The sequence below is a fragment of the Fundulus heteroclitus genome, unplaced genomic scaffold (genome assembly GCF_011125445.2).
Source record: "Fundulus heteroclitus isolate FHET01 unplaced genomic scaffold, MU-UCD_Fhet_4.1 scaffold_830, whole genome shotgun sequence".
Lineage (NCBI taxonomy): Eukaryota > Metazoa > Chordata > Actinopteri > Cyprinodontiformes > Fundulidae > Fundulus > Fundulus heteroclitus.
The window spans coordinates 20901-39882 of NW_023397286.1; the positions used below are offsets into that span (position 1 = coordinate 20901).

An 18982-nucleotide genomic window follows, 5' to 3' on the forward strand; every position below is an offset into this window, starting at 1 on the left:
GCTAATCTGAAAACTCTCCAACAGGTGGCGTCCCGGCCCTTAACGGCCCAGGACACCCAGGAGTATGTACAAGGCTGCTTAACCTGCAGCCAGTTACAACCCACACGGCCACTAGACCGAGCCCTGCTTCAGCAAAGGGGGGTTACATTTCCGTGGTCACATTTGCAGACTGACTGGATCGGTCCAGTCCCCAAATCGTCAAGAGGTAACAGATATCTTTTGACAATAACAGGCAGTTTCACAGAATGGGTCGAATGTCTGCCGGCACCGAATGACACCGCTGTCACCACAGCAGCCCTGCTGCTAAATCACGTTTTCAGCCGGTGGGGCCTTCCCCTGTCCATCGACTCGGACAGAGGAACGTCAAACATTATGACCGTGCTTTTTCAACATGTTGGGCGTGGAAGTTAAATTCCACATCACCTACCGCCCACAGTCATCCGGACAGGTGGAGCGAATGAACTGCACCGTGGTCAGCATGTCAAAGGAACATGCCAGCAGCCATGACAGGGACCGGGATACAAAGCTTCCCCTGGTCCTAATGCTAGTCCGCTCTACCTCACCATGCTCCACAGGGGTGACACTTTTCCAGGATGATGACAGGAAGGCAAAGGACACTTCCCCTGAATCTCATCTACCAGCCCGAAGACGTCAGTGTGACAACCGTCTACACGGCACACCAGTGCGGTCACTGACTTAAAGACCGTCTCCGAACGACTTTCGCGTGGCCTCGAAAGACCTAGAAGCCAGGCAATGCAAAGTCCAGAGTAACATGGGTTCATTCGAACCAAACGAATCGTCCACCAAACTTCCTCCTCACAGGGAAGGGAGCCGGAGCCTAACTCCGCCCCGCTGAAGAGAACAATGCATAGCATTAAATAGGACAAGTGCATGTTCATCAATTCAGGACACTTTTAAACCTGCACTAACATAAGTCAAGTGTCCATACATAACTTCACGTCTATAATTTCACACTCCGCCTAACACCATGCCATTGCCTTTGGAAACGCTTCCCGGATAGTGGTTAATAATGACATGATGTGACTCAGGTTGTTAGAGATTTACTTGCAGGACCTCATCCGAGAGGTTAGTCATCCATATACTAGCCTTGCTTGAAGGACGGATTCCTCCGTACCTGGTACCAGTAGATTTGGTTCGAAAGGTTCTCAATCTGCCCTCTAGTGATTGAAACACTGCAACCACCACAAACGCACATGGCGTACAGCCTAGGTAGTGCAATTCCGATATTTGTAAATCCTGACAACTTGGAGATAGGATTTATGCTAAACCTTCCCATCATTGAAAGAGCTAATGTGTATAGGCTTAAATCAGTATTGAATGTCGGTTTTTGGCAAGGTGAGACCCACGTACACCTACAAACTCCCTCAAATTGGCCTATCATGATGCTGATCCCAAACTTTATTTAGTCCCTAATTTGGATTGTGTACCAAAACCAAAGACATCCACTGGTATGCCAAGCAACATTTATCAGAGATTGAAATAATAGATGTCTTTAAGGGATACAATTTCAGCATTGATGTCGGCATTGAAAGACAGCTTTTATAGGCACCCAGCTGATTTTCAGTCTGTACTCCCTCAAGTTGAATCGGATCTGTTCGTTAGAGCTACAGACAGACCGACACTCTACATTATACCATTTTGTGGTTGTCCATGTATTTGTGAATGGATCACTGTGATACGTATGCAATGCAAGCTAGATAAACAGATGCAAACAGGATTTACGAATCACCTTTGTGTCCCAGGTTCGTAGCCCCTCCTTGAAGATAAGCCATTAGATGACAACTGTCTCTTTTTTTTGTTTTCCAATCTCCTTTAAAGAAATTTAAACTGATGACCAATGAATGTATTGACAATGGTGATTGTGAAAGCATTTGCCTTTTTTTTTGAAATTATTATTTTATGATTAAATAGAAATGGAAGGTATAGTTAGTCCTGCCCAGATAGTCAGAAGGTCAATGAAGGTTTTGTTTGACCAATTTTCCTGAAACTGAACTAATGAATGCCAATTACTAAAAGTTATTACATTGTCCACATGACAACGGATTTTGCAAGAATGGACTTGTTGACTTTAAAGACTGTGACCATAATCCCAACTTCAAAGCAAAGGAGATATGTTGTGCCATTCAGACGTGACAGTGGTCAATAAGACTGTTACCCTGATGAATGTGACAAAAAACCACCACTCATGTTATCAAAATGGTATCAACGATGGTAATAACAGTGCAAAACTGCCGATCAAAAAACACACAATTTTTTACGTAACGGATGCGTTTTTAATGATGCAATTTGTGTCAAAATGGCCACCAACTCCATCAGCAACACTCTTGGCTGTTTTTATATATTTGCCTATGGTGATGGATAAAAGCCGTATCCATACTATTTCTTCTTCTTACCTGGCTTTACCACCCGAAAGACACGCCAGCTGATCCATTTTGGATTTAGCCTGTGTTATGATTGCTCCGCTGGACGAGATTTTTGACGCAACGGTTATCTCTTTATAAAAGAGGTCGAACTTACATAAGTACTTGTTAAATCCTCTGATCACAAAGACTGAGAAGCCCATCTCACTGATCATAGGTACCCCATTATCTACCAACAAAAAGACATTGAACCCGGAGGAAGAAATGAAGCATCTTCTTATTTGTACATGCAGCTGTGGACAAATTGTCAAACACATAAAAGCCACACCCTGAGCGGCAGGACACCAAGTCAGAAAACGAGTCTTGATTCCATCTGCTGCATTTCTTCAACCTCTGCTGAGCTAAGGTCATTGTTTTTCAACCTAGACAGGAAAGGAGGAGACAGAAACTATTCGTCAACAACTGATATGAAAATAAGTGTTTAGAGGTTTGGCCTCAATTCTGAATGCCGTAGGGTGCCTCCCAAAACAATTCATACCCCACATTTTTTCAAGTTCAAACCACAAAGTTCAGTTTATTTCACTGACATACTATGTGATGAACCAACACAAAGTAGCACATCAACTTTAAACTGAAGGAAAATAATTTTGCCTGATTTTCATAAATAAATTATTTTTTCAAAAATAAATTTGAAAAATGTAGCATGCATTTTCTTCCTTCCCGATTTACTCCTTTAATAAACCACATGTTGTTGGAATGTTTCAGTTTCAGGTCTTTTGAAATACATTAGATTGCCAAATGTATTCCCTCGCCATTTGAAATCACTGAATTCAAGTATTCCAATCACACCCATGGTCACAGGTAGTAGTAGTAATAATAATAATAATAATAATAATAATAATAATAATAATAATAATAATAATAATAATAATAATAATAATAATAACTTTTATTTTAATGCACTTTTTAACACTTATAATGCACTTTCATCACCTTTACAGGGGTTAAAAATGTTGCACCCAAGCATGCAGAATGTTTCTACATACATTTGTGAAAGAATGGGTCGCTCTCTGGTGCTCAAGGAATTCTGGCATGGCACCGTGAGAGCATGCTGCAAAAGGTCTAGCCTTGAAATATTCTAGCTACTAAATATTCCACGGTGAACTGTTTGTAGTATAGCAAAGTGGAAGCTATCGCGAATTATGGCAGCTCAGCCACAAAATGGTAGGTCATTATATGTTGTAATATGACAAAACGTGAATCAGTTCAAAGAGTGTAAATGCTTTTGCAAGACATTGCTTATGATTCTCCATCACCTACCATACTGACTTGACATGGTCATTGTGTGTTTAACGCTTGAATCAAGAGACTCCACTCCTGTTCTGGTTATGCAGTTCTCAGTCAACCTTTCAAAGAAAAATACCAAAGCACAACCATGTAAGTACTGCTGCCCATTTGCCCAAATGACAAAACCCGACCGTTGTTCATGCAAAGGAAATATGCAACATTTCCTCTAAGACTTACCAAAGGTCCTCCAGGCGATGGGCTGTTCCTGATGATGTTAGAGAGGGCACGGCCCCTGTACTCATACACCATTGCCTACAAGGCTGCCAGGAGTATGCATGTACATGTTAGTTGCATTACTGTTTTCATGTGAGAAAAAGACAAAAAGGAAGTAGAAATATGATGCACTTCTGAAATATTTAACAAAAACAAAAAAAACTGTTGTGACTCATACACCTTCAAACAATAAGCAGCGCTCTTTGGTATTATTCACACTGTCAGAAATTACACCAGCATTTGCAAATGCTTTAAAGCCAAATTACCTGAGCCAAAACAATGGATTTGCTGTTTTTGTAAAGCTTTTGCAAGGGCCTCTGCTCCTTCATCACCAATCCTGTTACCCCATAGCCTTAGAACACAAAGAAACGTAGAGACAATAAGTAACTGTCAATACCTGCAAAAACACAATGCATAAAACTTTGCACAAACATTTTTACCCTAAATACTGCAATGAATTATTGCATTTCAGCCCCTCTGCCAGCTGCTTTGCTCCTTCTGCTGTAATGTTGTTGTTACCCAGCCTGAAAGACAAACAATACTGCAATGCCATCATGCTGTTACACTACACAGGCATTGTGAATACTGTAAATGTAATCTCTACAGTGGTGTCATGTTTGATGATGGTGTGTCCTGACCTTAACGACAAGAAATTTTGTCTGGTCTTCAGCAGGTATGAAAAATGCTGCGTGCAGGCGTCAGTTAGCCTGTTGTTGAAGAGGCTGGACAGAATAACCAACGAGATTATACAAACTGACAACATTTCACCTGCAGGTTTATATATACCTTGAAATCAGAATCAAAGTGCGGATTATAAGTTAATTAGCTTAGTTAATTTTTTGTACTATGCTTACGCAATTTTCTGGAAGCTGTCGAGGTGGATGACTTTGTCAATCAGTTTGCGGATGCCCTCATCTGTAATGTTATTATTTCTGAGGCTGAAAAATAAACAACCTGAATCTCTGTTAACTACGAAAGCTTACATTACATTTTTATTGTGATAGATTAAACTCAAATAAACTTTAGTAAACTGATGGAATACTGTCATAAAGGAAACTGATGCGATAACAGGAGAAAGTATGCAAAACAATCAGTTCAGTTTGGAAAATCAGTTTCTAATGCATGGTTAAGCTAGCAGCTAGTCAGAACGTGAGTAGTTACAGGGCAATTTTAGCCACCTGAAACCACTAAAAGTCCAAAAAATAATAGTTTCAGCCAATCCAAGGTCAATATTTTTTTAAAGTTTTACAATGATGTAATTTCACATCAAACAGGTTTCTAAAGTGAGGATAGGTGTGCCATGCCATGGTCTGTTTGCAACATGTTGCATGTGATGCTTATTTGGCAAACCAACTCCACGTAACCACAAGCCAAAACCACAAGTGCTTCTTTATGGATCATTTTCATATTCATTATATTTGCCATTCATATCATATAATGTGATTTGATAAGAGCATGGGGCGGTTTTCGCAAGTATGAACTTCAGTGTCAAAAAGGTGTGGCCTCCAACTCTGTAGCATTCCACCAAGCAGTATGGAGACGGTACGTGTAAATTGACTGAACTTTAAACACTTTAAAATGCACCCAAGAAATATAACCAACCCCCTCCCCCCTCAAGAATGACGTGAAAAAATGCTTAAAAAAAGCTGAAATTGTTTTGACCTTTATCTAAACCAGTAAAGATACTGACTAAACAGTCAAACTCAATAATCAAACAGTAAAACCCATTAAGTTCAGAAGCATTCAGTCATTGGACTTACTACAGAGAGTTACAAATGTGCATGCAGGGAAGAAGCTGCTCCACTCCAACGTCACCTACAGAGTTGTTGTCCAGCTGGAGGCCTACAGGGCTCTTTAGGTGTTGGAGCACGTAAGCGAGCGCGGTGCACTCCACGGGGCCGATGTTACAGTATGTAAGTTTCAAGTGGCCAACCTCCAACTTACTCATGGCATCTTTAGCTATCCTGCTCTCCTGCATCTCATAGATGCACTTGATGAGCCACACAAATTCCGGCATTGCATGCATACTCTTCTTTTCTCCCTGCACAGGTTGAGGGATTGACCTGAAATGTTGCTGCATGCCTTTAGAAAGATATCGGGCTACTTGTTTGGCCTTCTTCTCCACCAAAACACTGGAGCTGCAGTGGAGCCATAGCTTTTGATAGCGCTGGGACAGTAGTCCAGACACAAAGGTGGCTGTAATTTGCAGATTTGTTTTTTCTCCTGTGGTAGGATGCTCCTCCGAAATCTGCTGTGTATTACTTGAAGACAGACAGCCTCTGAAGCATGCATTGTTGAGACTCTTCTTCGTTTCCTGCGGCTCAAAGAGCTTAAGGATAGCTGGGCGACCAGCGTTACTTGACAAAATGACAGACATAGCAGCAAAGAAGCATTGCATTGTGATGTGAAGGAATTCATAGCATATACTGTGAGCCAGGGACATGTCTTTGCTCTGAATGAGAAAGCCAATGCAGATATCTGATTCAGTTACACCGCATGTCTCCAGGTCTGTAACTGAAAAGATATAATTAGAGTTTGATATTCCCTCAAAGGCAAGCTTCCCAAGATGCAAGACTGTCTCGAGGTTCTGCTGCAGCCAGCTTACCCCTATGCCACTCTTTAAGGTGTTGTGGTGCTGGAAGAAGTGTTGTAAGATCACCAGGTAAACGTCAGTGACTGTTTGCGGGCTTCCTTCTCCACATCCAAGCAGCTCCTTGTGGCACTGTGAGGACTATCCAGCAGAGAACTGGACTGTGGCACAGTCCAAGTAAAGCTGTGGTCTGCGTGTAGCGACTCTAAGGACCTTAGCAGCCTCATTTGGATCACTGTGATGTTTTCTCACAAAGCAGTCAATGCCAGATGGGGAAAAGCCTTTCAGATGCACCTCTTTGGACAAGTGCTTCTTCAAAGCAGGCCCCACTGCCTCTGGGCGACTGGTAACAATTTTCCGCACCCCTTTCATTAGAGAACCCTGGATTAAGTTAAACAATAGTACATGAACAGGTGCCGTTGGTTGGGGCAGCATATCCTATGTTCATCCGAAAGCTCTGCTTGAGCTCATCCAGACCATCGAAGGTGAGGAGGACAAGATGAGGGTGGTCCAAAATGAACTGGAAGATCTCCTCCTGCTCCCTGTCTGGCCAGCAGCAGTGCTGAAACAGCAGCTCTTGTACCGACAGATCCCTGTGCTCTGAGTTCAACCTGCGACAGCTGAATGGAAACAGAAGGAGAAAGTCCTGAACGGCGGCCCCCCGCGTCCAGTGAAGGTGCAGCCTCTGGAGCCAGATGCTCTTTCCGCTACCCGCCTCCCCGGATACCAGCACTGTGTCCGCATCCTCATTCAACGTTCCGACAGGGCCAACTATGTCCTCAAAGCCCATGGATTTGTTGATGTCAGCACTGCTGTTGGGTAGCTCCAGCTGGACGTCAGTGTAGATTGTCATCTAACGGCATGTGGCTGGTCCCTCCATAAGTACTGAGAAAGCGGGATTGCGCTGACACCGAGCTGCTCAGTTTCTTCTGGTACTTTACAAGCTCTGAATGAAAAGAAGGAGACACAGTAAACTCCAATATGAAACACAATAAACTCCACAATAAACTCCGATATGTCTTGTACTGCTGGTAAGAGTCAGTCATTATCAGCACTGACATTGACTGTACTGACAAAGGCTAAAAGGCCACTCAGCAAGAAAGAAGTAATAACTCCAACAGCTACATTAAAATGTTTGCTAATGCTCTTAGGAGCAATGGCCTTAATTCCCAGTGACATGTGGTCTGATCAAGTCTTTCTTCATTAATGATCATTTTTACACTAGGAGGAAAAAAGGGGGAAGCATGCGAGCCTGACAGTAACTTCCCAATAGTGTCTCAGAGGGCTGGACAATAATTCAATAACGATATGTATCGATCGATAGACGTATACTGATGATAGCAAAAAAAGGGTCTATAAAAAGTACAATAGAATAACAATTTCCCTTCCTTTTGCATTCTAACCATATAGGTTAATATTACAGTCATTACATCCTCCCAACCAATCACAAACGCAGACCCAGGAACGCTCCGTCACCAAGCTCCGCCACCAAGCTCCGCCCCCTTCAAGGATTTCAGAGAGCACACATTCTTTTTTTAGAACTTGCAGTTTTGGTAAAAAGTTTGTTGAATAATGGTTTGATTTTGAATTCAGTGTTTGTGTGTTCTGCGTCCAAAAATAGGTCTCTAAGCAACCGTATAAAATATTCAGGGCTGCGCTTATCAATATCGATCAATATTGATAAGTGCAAATCAATCATTTCTATTTTATTAATATACTTTTTTTTCTATATGGTCCAGCCCTAGTGTCTGGGGCTGGCAGCATCATGTATTCTAGGAGGGTCTGGTGCATTTCACTAAATAGATGGCGTCAGGAGGAAAGAACATCCCGTGAAGCAACATATGAAGACATCAGCTAGGATGTTAAAAGATTGGCCAAAATGAATCTTCTTAATGAACAATGACCGCAATCATACCACAACTTAGCTACAAAGTTATTTAATGAATTCAAAATCAACCTTTTGGAACTGTTTTATAACAAAGCCCTGATCTCAAATTTATAGAATATTTGTGGGCAAACCCGACACAGTTATACCCGTTGAGTCAGGAGGACTGGGCCAGAGTTCCTTTCTTTTTCTGGACTTTTATTAAAGGTGTCTAAGTACATTTAAAATGATGATATTTCTTAGAAAAGACAAAAAATATAAAAAAAATTATATAGTTTTTTTTTTTCTTCGAGTCACATCACATTTCATCTGGTTTCTGTGTTTGAGTATACTTTGCCAGTGCATAAAGTTGTTCAGACTAGCTCCACTAATGTTTAACCTTGCATTACTTTATCTGCATGTTTGCTGGTGCCTTTTGAAAAAGATACAGGGCTGACCACTTCAGTACTTTAGGCAACACACCTTTAGTCAGGGTTGGCCTTCTCTGCTCCGGCGGTCAACACACCTTCCTGTTCTTGCTGAATGTACTTGCAAGACAACTGATGCTGCCGACTCTCCTTTGGATCTGACATGATCAAGTAGCCGCCGTGCCTGTGACACACGCAGAATGTATGACAAACCCAGAATCGTTCAAATCAACAGAAAGCTAAACATTGGCAAAAAGTTAGTCTCACAAGTGGCAAAACCCCAAATCTTTACAATTCAAACAGAACGACATCCTAAAACTGTGACGTGAAAACCACCTCAAGTGCCAGTTCGACATTTAAAATCAAGCGGTATTTATTAATATCATAAACAGCGGTATAACAGTAATAAGTATTTTATTCAGCAACAGATTTAGATTAACAAATATAAATAAAAAAAGCATTGCTGCTTTTATCATTTATAGGTCCAGACAAGAAAACTTCTAATTTTTGTGACTATTAGATGAAAAGACACTCTGCAAAGCTACTTTGTCCCGCAATAGATTTAGTTCCAGTTTACTTTTTGTAAATGTTTTAATACAAAACAAAAAACTGTTTTCAAAAAAATATGATTTTTTTTTAGCAAATAAAAAGCTAGTCAATACACACACTGCTTCTTTGTAAACAAAGTAATACCTTGCAACCTATTAACAATTGACCAACACAGGTTTGTAATGAGCCTTTGCATGGGGCTGCTGGATTTTTGACCCACAGGATTTTCTGCTGGGTCATATTGCTGGGATTTCCTAGAATGTAGAAAGCCTTGTAAGAGGTCCATGCTATACTATTGTCAGCATTGTCAGTCAGATTTAAGTACAGATTTTGATTAGGCAACTCTTAAATTCTGGTATTCTACAGTTATTCTTCTCCAAATTACAAAAGAGAACGGGGTCGACTTGAGGACAATCAGCCAAGTCACACAATCCGCCCTCATCAAGGGCGCTGCGGTGGAGCGAGTCAGCAGCATCAAATTCCTGGGGGTGCAGATCGTAAACGCTTTGACCTGGTCCCTCCACACGTCTGTTGTTGTGAAGACTAGCACAGCAGTGTCTGCACTTTCTGAGCAAACCTCACTTCTCCCATCCTCACGATTTTCTACAGCGGGACATCAGAGAGTGTCCTGATCAGCTGCATAGCTGTCTGTCTTGTTGCAATACACCCTGCTGCAACAATATAACTGGCACTATTCATATTGTCTTACACAATAACTTTTCTGTACATATAAAAAGTCTTTTTTTTCGTTTGCTGCTATATTCCTGACAAAAGTCACTGTATTTTTTATTAATTTCTGTTTCTGTTATGTACTATCGTCATCATCACATGGTCTGTTCATTGATGCAAAACATCCTGCTGCCACATATACTTGCATCACTCATTCGGGTCTTGGTCTTACTCACATAACTTTTCTGTGACATATAAAATGTCTTTCTTTGGTTTGATGCCACATCGTTGACAAATGACAATTCTTATATTCATAATGTCTCTCTTTTGTCTTTTGTTTTTACTCGGAGCCTTGCAACAAAATTCAGCTCAGACGTACATAGTGATGTGAATAAAGTCAGAGGTTGTATTTCACAACTCAGGTAACTCATCTCATCTTTCTAAAAACTGATTAACCACAGTTGATTCATGATTAACAAGAGGGGGAATTCTTTTTTCCTTTAAAGGTAAAGTGGACAAATTTTTTGTCAGCTTTGAAATCCGGGGAGGAGATCATGTTAAATCTCTGGTTGTCCCACATGCCAATCACTGTGACGCACTCGTGTAACGCCGGTGTGCGTATGCGTTCCTTGCTAGTTTCCATCTTGTTGGCTATGCATGCGCCCTCCTAGTGTTCATGTAAACAGTTAGCTTTTGGGTGTTAGCCGTTCATTGTGGCCCCGGTTGTCTCACCTATACTTTGAAAGTGGCAGAGAGTCGCAAGAAGCAAACTGTCTTAGAAGTTTATGAGAGAGAAGAGGAAGGCCCTCAGATGAGGGAAATAAGACCGGAGTGTATTTGGGACATTTTTTTCAGCAGAAGAGCAGGTAGGGTTGTTTTGCACATGCTCAGTTATTGAAAAAGTAACATGGGAATTTCTTACCTACGTTTCGGGGGAAAATTGTCCACTATAGCTTTAATGAATTGAAAAGTGCTTTCCTAACTTACTCAGGTTATTTTTGTTTATTACAATTTGTTTGATGTGTGACAAAAAGCAAAAAAAAAAGAAAAAGAAAAAAAAACATTTTCAATGGACTGTAAATCTAACACATTAATATAAACTGTGCTCCGTTTTCTTACTCTACCTGCTGGGAGGGAGTGTGAATGGGCAGCTGCACTCCATCACAATCTGTGGAGGAAAAGTGACCTGATTCAACAAGAGCTCTCAAGACACCATCGATGCAGCCTTGGAGCTTGGAGATGAGGCTCGGCCTGCGAGTCAAGAGGGCCTCAGTGGACGTTCCCTGGGGTTTCACTCTGCCATCTGAACCCGAAGGGTTTTCTGAAGAGTAGAAAACAGCTCCCTGCACTTCTGGCAAGACCTGTTCGACAGCTCTGAAGAAGAGCTCACAGCTGTCCGTGCCCTTTGTGTAAAGTAGATCGAGCAGTTGCCTTGCGTTGCTGTACAGGGTCCTCCCTGGTACCAGTACGTTCTGGTAGTCCTCCCATCCGAGCTCCCCTTGTGCGAGCAGCATATCCGCGACTCGTTCAAGGTGCTCGGCCGACCCGCTGCTGCAGAGGGCGTTGAGAATTTCAGCGCGTCGCCTCACCAAAACCTCCTGGGCAAGCATGCTTCTCTGACTTTAGCTCCCATGCCCCTGGTAGACAGCTCGTACTTCTTCTGCCTCAAGAGTCACATCCTGTCGCAGCAAAGAAAAAAACGCGCTTTCATCCACACCGAGAACGTTACCCTCAAAGATTAAGCTCTCTAGCAAACAACGCTCACATACAACAGTTAGCTGTTTGTTTGGGGTTTTATTTTGAGACATACACTGACAACATCCCATTCTATTCTATCATACAAATATGCACAACTTATGACAAATAATAAACAGAATTTTACTTTTAACACATTCAATACATAGCAACGCCAGTAAAAAAGAAGCAGTACTCACTGTGAGCTTTCAACAAGCAAACTGTCTTTCCTCCATCTGTTATTTAGGCAGATATGCTTGAAAGCTGCAGACCTGCCCCTTCCTCATTCCACATCTGAAAGTGAAACTCACAGTGTTGCCATGTCTCTCAAGTAAACGAAAGCAACCATTGGCTGCCAATGAAACACATCATCTGAAAAAAAAATCCCTTAAAACACCAGCAGGAGTGATCAGAAAGGCAACACGCTGAGGTCACATATCACTTAATAATTAGAGGAAGTTACATTTAGTTGGCCAATTGGTAAACCCCTTTGTGTATTGTTGTGTGGGGACATGTCCACATCCTCTTGCTGAGCATCGCTACACGAATACAGCAAAGAGGAAAAGAGGAATAGACAAAACGCTGGAAATACATTAGAGGGTTTCTCCAAAAAGAATCAGCAGGCTTATACTGAAAGCCTGAGCTCCACGCTGGTTGTAGTTTAGTGCTGGAGCCACATGATGGAAGTGTTGCATAAAAAAGACAAACAACGTTACGCTCAGAAAACTGCCATCTTTCATTCTTGATTCCTCTTTTTTGTCCAATTTCTTTATTCCTTCTTTCAGTCACGTAATTATTTCCGTTCTCCCATTTGTGATACCACAATCCAAAGTGTGTACGTGCACATGGTGCGGCAGAAAATATTTTTAAAAAGCCTTTTCATTCCTGCAAAGTTGACTAAATTCACCGTCTTCTTATGATAAAAGGTCAGCACATGAAAACCAGCAGCAAAGGACAAAAACAAACGTCAACTCATAATGCTCTGATCCGATACGCAGACTACTGCCAAATCCACATGTCCCTACCGGTTCACAATTGCTTAGGGCGATGTTCAGTGTTGGTCTTTCACCAGAAATTGTGTTTTTCAGGGAAGGCACAATGCTCAGTTTTGATCTCATCTGACCAGATCATCAGACCGTCTTCCATGTTTGCGATGCCCAGACGTCGCTTGTGGTGCACCTTAAATGGTACTACTCATGGCTTATTTTCAGTAATGGCTTTCTTTCTTGCAACTCTTCCAAGAAGCCCAGATCTGTGGAGTCCAGAACCAGCAATTGTCAGGTCAACGCGTTCAACCGGCTAGGCTGTGGATTGTGTGCAGCTCCTCCAGAGTTACCAACAGATGCTGGACTGCTTCTCCGATGACCTTTCGTTGACATCACTTCAGGTGTGCAGCTATGCTTCGGTAGGTCTGAAGTTGTGGTATTCCCTGTCCATTTTACAGTGATGGGTTGAACTGTACTCTGAGCCATGTTTAATGCTTATGATTTATTTATTAATGTTCTCTACAAAACCTCTGAGGCCTTCACAGAACAGCTGGATTTATACTGAGATTTAATTAAGCGAAGGTGGGCTCTGTTTACAATAAGGTCTACATTATATATATAATGTAGACCGGCACAATCCCACTAAAGCACCTTGAATTGTGAGGTTACAACATTAGAAAACGTGCACCGTTAACTGTCAGGACAAAAAAGGTTCAGGAAGGAACAACACAGATCTATTCTTTGCGGTCCTTGCAGCTCCCCGTAGAGTAACGAGATCAGCTTATTATTCGCATCTGCTGTGTTCTGTTTGGGGGGGGGGGGTGAGACAATCCTCTCACTCATACGGACAGGAGTAATCAAACACAATCTTTCAAAGCGAAGCTTCTTTTCTTCTTTGTGTCTCAGAAACAGCCGACTCCACCTAAGGGAGTGTAGCTCTGAGTGCTTTCTGTCAGGCACACTACACAAACCTTTAAGGTGGAATTCTGCCATTGGAATGACAGAAGGGGGTCCAGAGGATTTGCGGTGGATACAATTTGAGGAATGCAAAAACTGGCACTAAGTAAATAAATAAATAAATATTCTTAAAAACAAATATCTGAGTGTTTCTTTCCTTGGCTACACCAGAATTCTGAACAATTTGTGGAAAAGCTCAGAAAACAATGCTCCCTGCATTTGAATTGCACTCTTCTATTAGTGAACATATTTTGGAATTCACAAAGGCTTGTGTGATGTGATAATGTTCAGAGTTTCAGGACAAACCCAGAGATGAATCTCCTTAACCTGGCAAGCAAGATTGATAATGTGTAGCATTCTCCTTTCTGCACATTATCGGTTTGGGCCTGCTCCCATCCAATTCAACTGGGATTCAGCAGAACTTAATGAACTGATTGGGCAAAGCAACACCAAGTACCCGCCTACCAAAGGTTGGTTTTAGCCAATCACGGTATCACATGAAAATGTGACATGAGAGACCACAACAAGTTTACGCTGGTCAAGGCGCTTCTTCCTGTTCATGCTTCAAAGAAGAAATTGTGGATTCTGACAAAAGCAACAATCAACCAACAATCCGATTAAACCTCTGTTGACAGGAGTTGTTGCTCAAGAGTCTCATATACCAACAAACATGGCAAAACAAAGTGCAGAAACCAATGTTTTACATAATTTCTGTGCTTTTCAAGTAATGTGTTTATCCTCTCATATACTGTACCATCGAGAGTAATTAAAGGGTAAAAAGGGTCAGTTTCAGGTAAGTAACTATATTTAAAGGATAAAAAAAAACGTCCTTAAAAATTGATAGAAAAGCAGAGAAAGTCCAAAGCATGTGGATTGGAGGGGTCTCATCAAAGCCACACCAAAGCTGCTATGCTGAATAAAAGTCTGAATAGATTCTATCTTGCTTGGTTTGAGATAAGTAGGTTCTGTAAACTACCTCAAACTGTACTGTGGAGATGGGTTTGGAAAGCTGCTTAGTGAGAAGTCAACAAATAAATTCGACAGGAGATGTCGTTGTTTTTTCTTATTATTCTGCTAAAGCAGAATCCAGATTCCTGAGAGGGCCAACGTTGCAACAGTGACCTTCTCCTCAGGTGTTACACGGCGCTCCCTTCTATGATCTGCGTAAAGACATCTCAATTCACCACTGCAGCCAAAAGTCATAAGAAGAGTAAAAAAAAAAGTCAGATGTTATGCTCATTAAATGGCTGATGTGAAAAATCTTGAAGTTAGTAAAGAAAATAGGTATTAGGTACATCACCAGTTTTCAGATATGTTTGTAAAGGTGCAATCAACATGATATTCTTACCAGATGTTAGTAACAACTGATCCAGTAGACACATGCAAAGAATATTTTAAGCTATTTAATATGAAACAGAATAACATAGGAACAAAGTTTATGAATATAAGGCATGAATCTGACTGAGACTGAAGGAAACGTATGAATTATAAAAAAATGGGGGTATTAAGAAAAAATACATCGCTGATATGATGCTAACTTGTTCTGTAAAAAAAAAAAAAAAAGATCTACAAAATAAATTGCACTTGTCTATGGCAACCCCGAAGCTGGTCATTTTTAAATCACTTTAATTTATTCAACCTAGAATTATGAATTCTATTTAAGAAGACAGATGTTTTTAAACTTTAACATAAATGATAGACATTAGTATGAGGATTCATACAGTTTTTGCAGTTACAACACAACCCCTGTCATAGGATGTTATTATCATTTTACCATTTCAATTCTAGATTACATTAAACACTAAAAAAGGAAGAATTTCTGGTCTGTTTAAATTATATGGTACAAATGTATTTATCCTGTGCATTTTTATAGGCCAAAACCCATTCTATCAATGGTTTTAAGAAGAAGAAGAAAAAAAAAAGAAAAAAAAAGAAGCAGTAGGCTGCACAGAAAAATAAAGCCAGTCATCCTAGATTCCCAAAGCAAATGGGTTAACAAATAAAAGAGGATTAGCTCATTAGATTAATGACGACATTAACTGTAAGAGGATCCAGAAGTGCCGTAGAAAAATGCTAAGGCCGAAGCCGCAAAATGACTCAAACATGGAAAGGATTGCTGTATAATTAGAAAACGCTTCTCGGGAGCCAACAGAGAGTTAGCTGTTTAAGTGGATGGCAAACTCTTTCAGAGGAGACCGTGTGTGTGTGTGTGTTGTGTGTGTGTGTGTTTGTGTGTGTGTGTGTGTGTTGTGTGTGTGTGGTGTGTGGTGTGTGTGTGTGCGCGTGTGTGTCAATCAGAGTTTAATTGACAGGAAGATTAAAGCTCACATCTGAGGGCCTCTCTTTTTGCTGAAGCACGCTAAGTTAAAGGAGTCTGGTCTCCAGCGTCTACCCAAGGTTTGGGGTGCTGCGCTCAAGGTTAGCTGGGGCGCCCCGCTGAGCGTGCACTGTCTGAGATGGGGTCCTACTTGTTGGACATTCATTATCAAACTCTGTTTGCTCCTTTCATCTGCAGCTCTCTGCAGCACTCAGCATAAACTACAGAGGCACCTTGCAGCTTGACATCTCTCCATTCAGTCTGTACCTTAAACAGCATGCTGCCACATCAAAGAACCGTGGCTTCCTTTGATGTTGCAAAAAGAAAGAGCTCCAATGATCTGCTAAAAACCAATGCAACTTTCTGAAGCCTTGTTTATACATTTGCTATCTCTAAAGGTCTGGAGTCAGTTTTCTAAAAGTCCACACGACAGACTCAGGTTCTGTAGAAGTTGGACGACAGCTTTTGCTTTACAATGTGAAATGAGAAAAGTTTAGCAGCACTTCATATCCCTGGAGTATCGTTTTTTCTCTTCCATGAAGATCCTATTAAATGCCACATTTGTTCAGTTAAAGGGGATTATCTCTGAGCTTGAGGAATGAAGTGTGGTGCGCAAAGCAAAAGCAGATTTCTTTTAACTGATTGTATGTACAGGAGATATGTTATTTTACATTAAATAACATGTAACTGTGTCAAAGAGTTTTTGACACAGAATTTCGGTTCAAGAGTGAAGGTTTGACCCCTGATTTAGAATCAACCAGTCTTGGTTAAAATATATCATATGATGCTTATATTTAAGCTTAGAAACATCTTGCACCTTAATTTCAGGGCCAGCTAAAGTTGATTATTTCTTACCGCTACCTTAACCTTCCACTGCTGTCAGTGAGCTTAACTTTCATTGAACCTCCCTCATCAGCATCCCCTTGGCACAACTCACTTGCATTGTTTGTATGTGATGGACCAGCACAGAGTAATGGTTAAGTGGAAAGAAAAAAATATAGAGTTAGAAAAAGAATTTCAACTCATAAAAATTAGAAAAATGTTCCCATAAGACCCACATCTGAAAAGAGTCCCATGGCAAAGCTGGAGGAGCTGCAGAGAAACACGATTGAGGATGGAAAATATGGTGACAGGAAAACTATTATTTCTGCATGCTGCAAATCTAGACAACATGGAAGAGAGACAAGGAAAAAAAAGTCACCAGTAATAGGAAGGAATAAAAAGTCCAGTTTGCCACAAGCCATGTAGGATCAGCATAAATGCAGCTGATGTAGACATTACCCCAGAACTATGAGTGGCTATTCAAACTATTCAATCTTGTTACTGTGAGGTGTTACAAACCCTTACTCAATCAATAACTAACGTTTTGCTGTTTCTACAGTAAAGAGTCTGTTTATTTGACAAATGCAATGAACTATTAGATGAATGCCTTTTTTCTAGACATGAAAGATCATGCCACACTCATCTTAACTTATACACATAACATTTATCAGGTCACTATGGCCACAATGTTTATTTGGAAACACAAAATGAATGAGGTATGTCGTTGAAATGTACAAATCTTCAACTTCAATGTCAAGGAAAAAGAAAGTCTATAAGCGCTTCTCCATAGCGCTTAGTAGTAAATCGGACAGAGTATTTCCAGCGCCAACGTCCACAAAGTGTATTTGTGGAATAGACTTACCCTTTTTGGTGTTTAAAGGACACAGAAGCCTACATCAAGAATAACAAAGCAACAAGCACTTTGGTACTGCCATACAGGACTATCCTGTACCATTCAGTATCACCAGCGCAGCGCAGCTAGGCAGTACTGGAAGTTAGAAGAATAGTTAAAACTCAGCCTGAACCAGGAAACTCCTGGAGGCAGCGTATGATCTGTTTTCTCATTTGTCATTTGTGTTTTAATTTTCTTTTTGTCAAGTGGAAACCACCCATGCAGATAATTGTGTGTGTTCAGGAGTTCTTCTTTGTTGGTTGTACTGAGAGCTGCTTTAATTTAGGAGATTGTGTTTGATTTGCTTGATTACTAAGAAGATGTTTTTTCATTATGGAGAAAGCCAAACAGGGTCTTTGCTTGAAATTCTCTGACAATGTAAATTCGGTTGTTCTTGGGGGCCTTTGACCTCAAAGCAAACAGTCATTCAGTCACAAATTAAAGGAGGACTGAAACAATGAATCTAAATGGCATATTATTAGATCAGAGAATACAACCCACAGGCCACCGCAAGATTCAGATGTGAACAAAGTAGCGTGCCTCCCCAGCGCCCGCATGAGGATTATAGACTGAATTTAATCCTGCTAATTATAATTTCATCAGATATGACCAAAAACCAAGTGGCAGCTCCAAAGTAGCATTTAATGTAAACGGCCACTGGGGTCAGCAACTCTGAAATTTAGCGCTTTGGTCAGCTTATTTCCTAATCGAATGAACTTGACAATAATTGAAGTATTTATTTTCTGCCCTTCTTTCCAAACATCAAGGCAGCCACAGCAATTAGTTTTTAATTTTCTCTTTCCCACTCTTCCTTTTCATGTTCTTGAGTAGGCTGGAACCAGCATATTCCGATCATTTGCATTATCCGAAGGAAAATCTGCTTTGAAGTTCTAAGATTCTCTACAGAAAAGGAGCCACTTATCCTGCACGGAAGGAAATAAGTGTTCAAGGCTCATACATTCACTGGAACAGATGTACGTTATCATTGGATTTGCTTTTTTTTTCCCCCCCTTTCACCTTATTCAATCCTGTGTTGGTGAGAGACTATCTCATGTCCCCTGATCCCTTAACATTTAGCATCCTTCCTTTACAGAAGCTAGCACCCTGCATGTGCCAATTCACACTTCAAAGCTCTCTGCATATCAGCTGGAAACAAAACACACACATTATGGCAGTTTTTCATTTTCCCACATCAAAGTCAATATCACAGTGTTTTTTGTTTGTTTGTTATTT

General features: G+C 40.9%; 1 pseudogene; it reads right to left on the reverse strand.

Moving 5' to 3' along the window:
• Positions 1–2717: 2717 nt before the first annotated feature.
• On the reverse strand, positions 2718–12366 carry LOC118562209 (annotated as a pseudogene).
• Positions 12367–18982: the final 6616 nt, after the last annotated feature.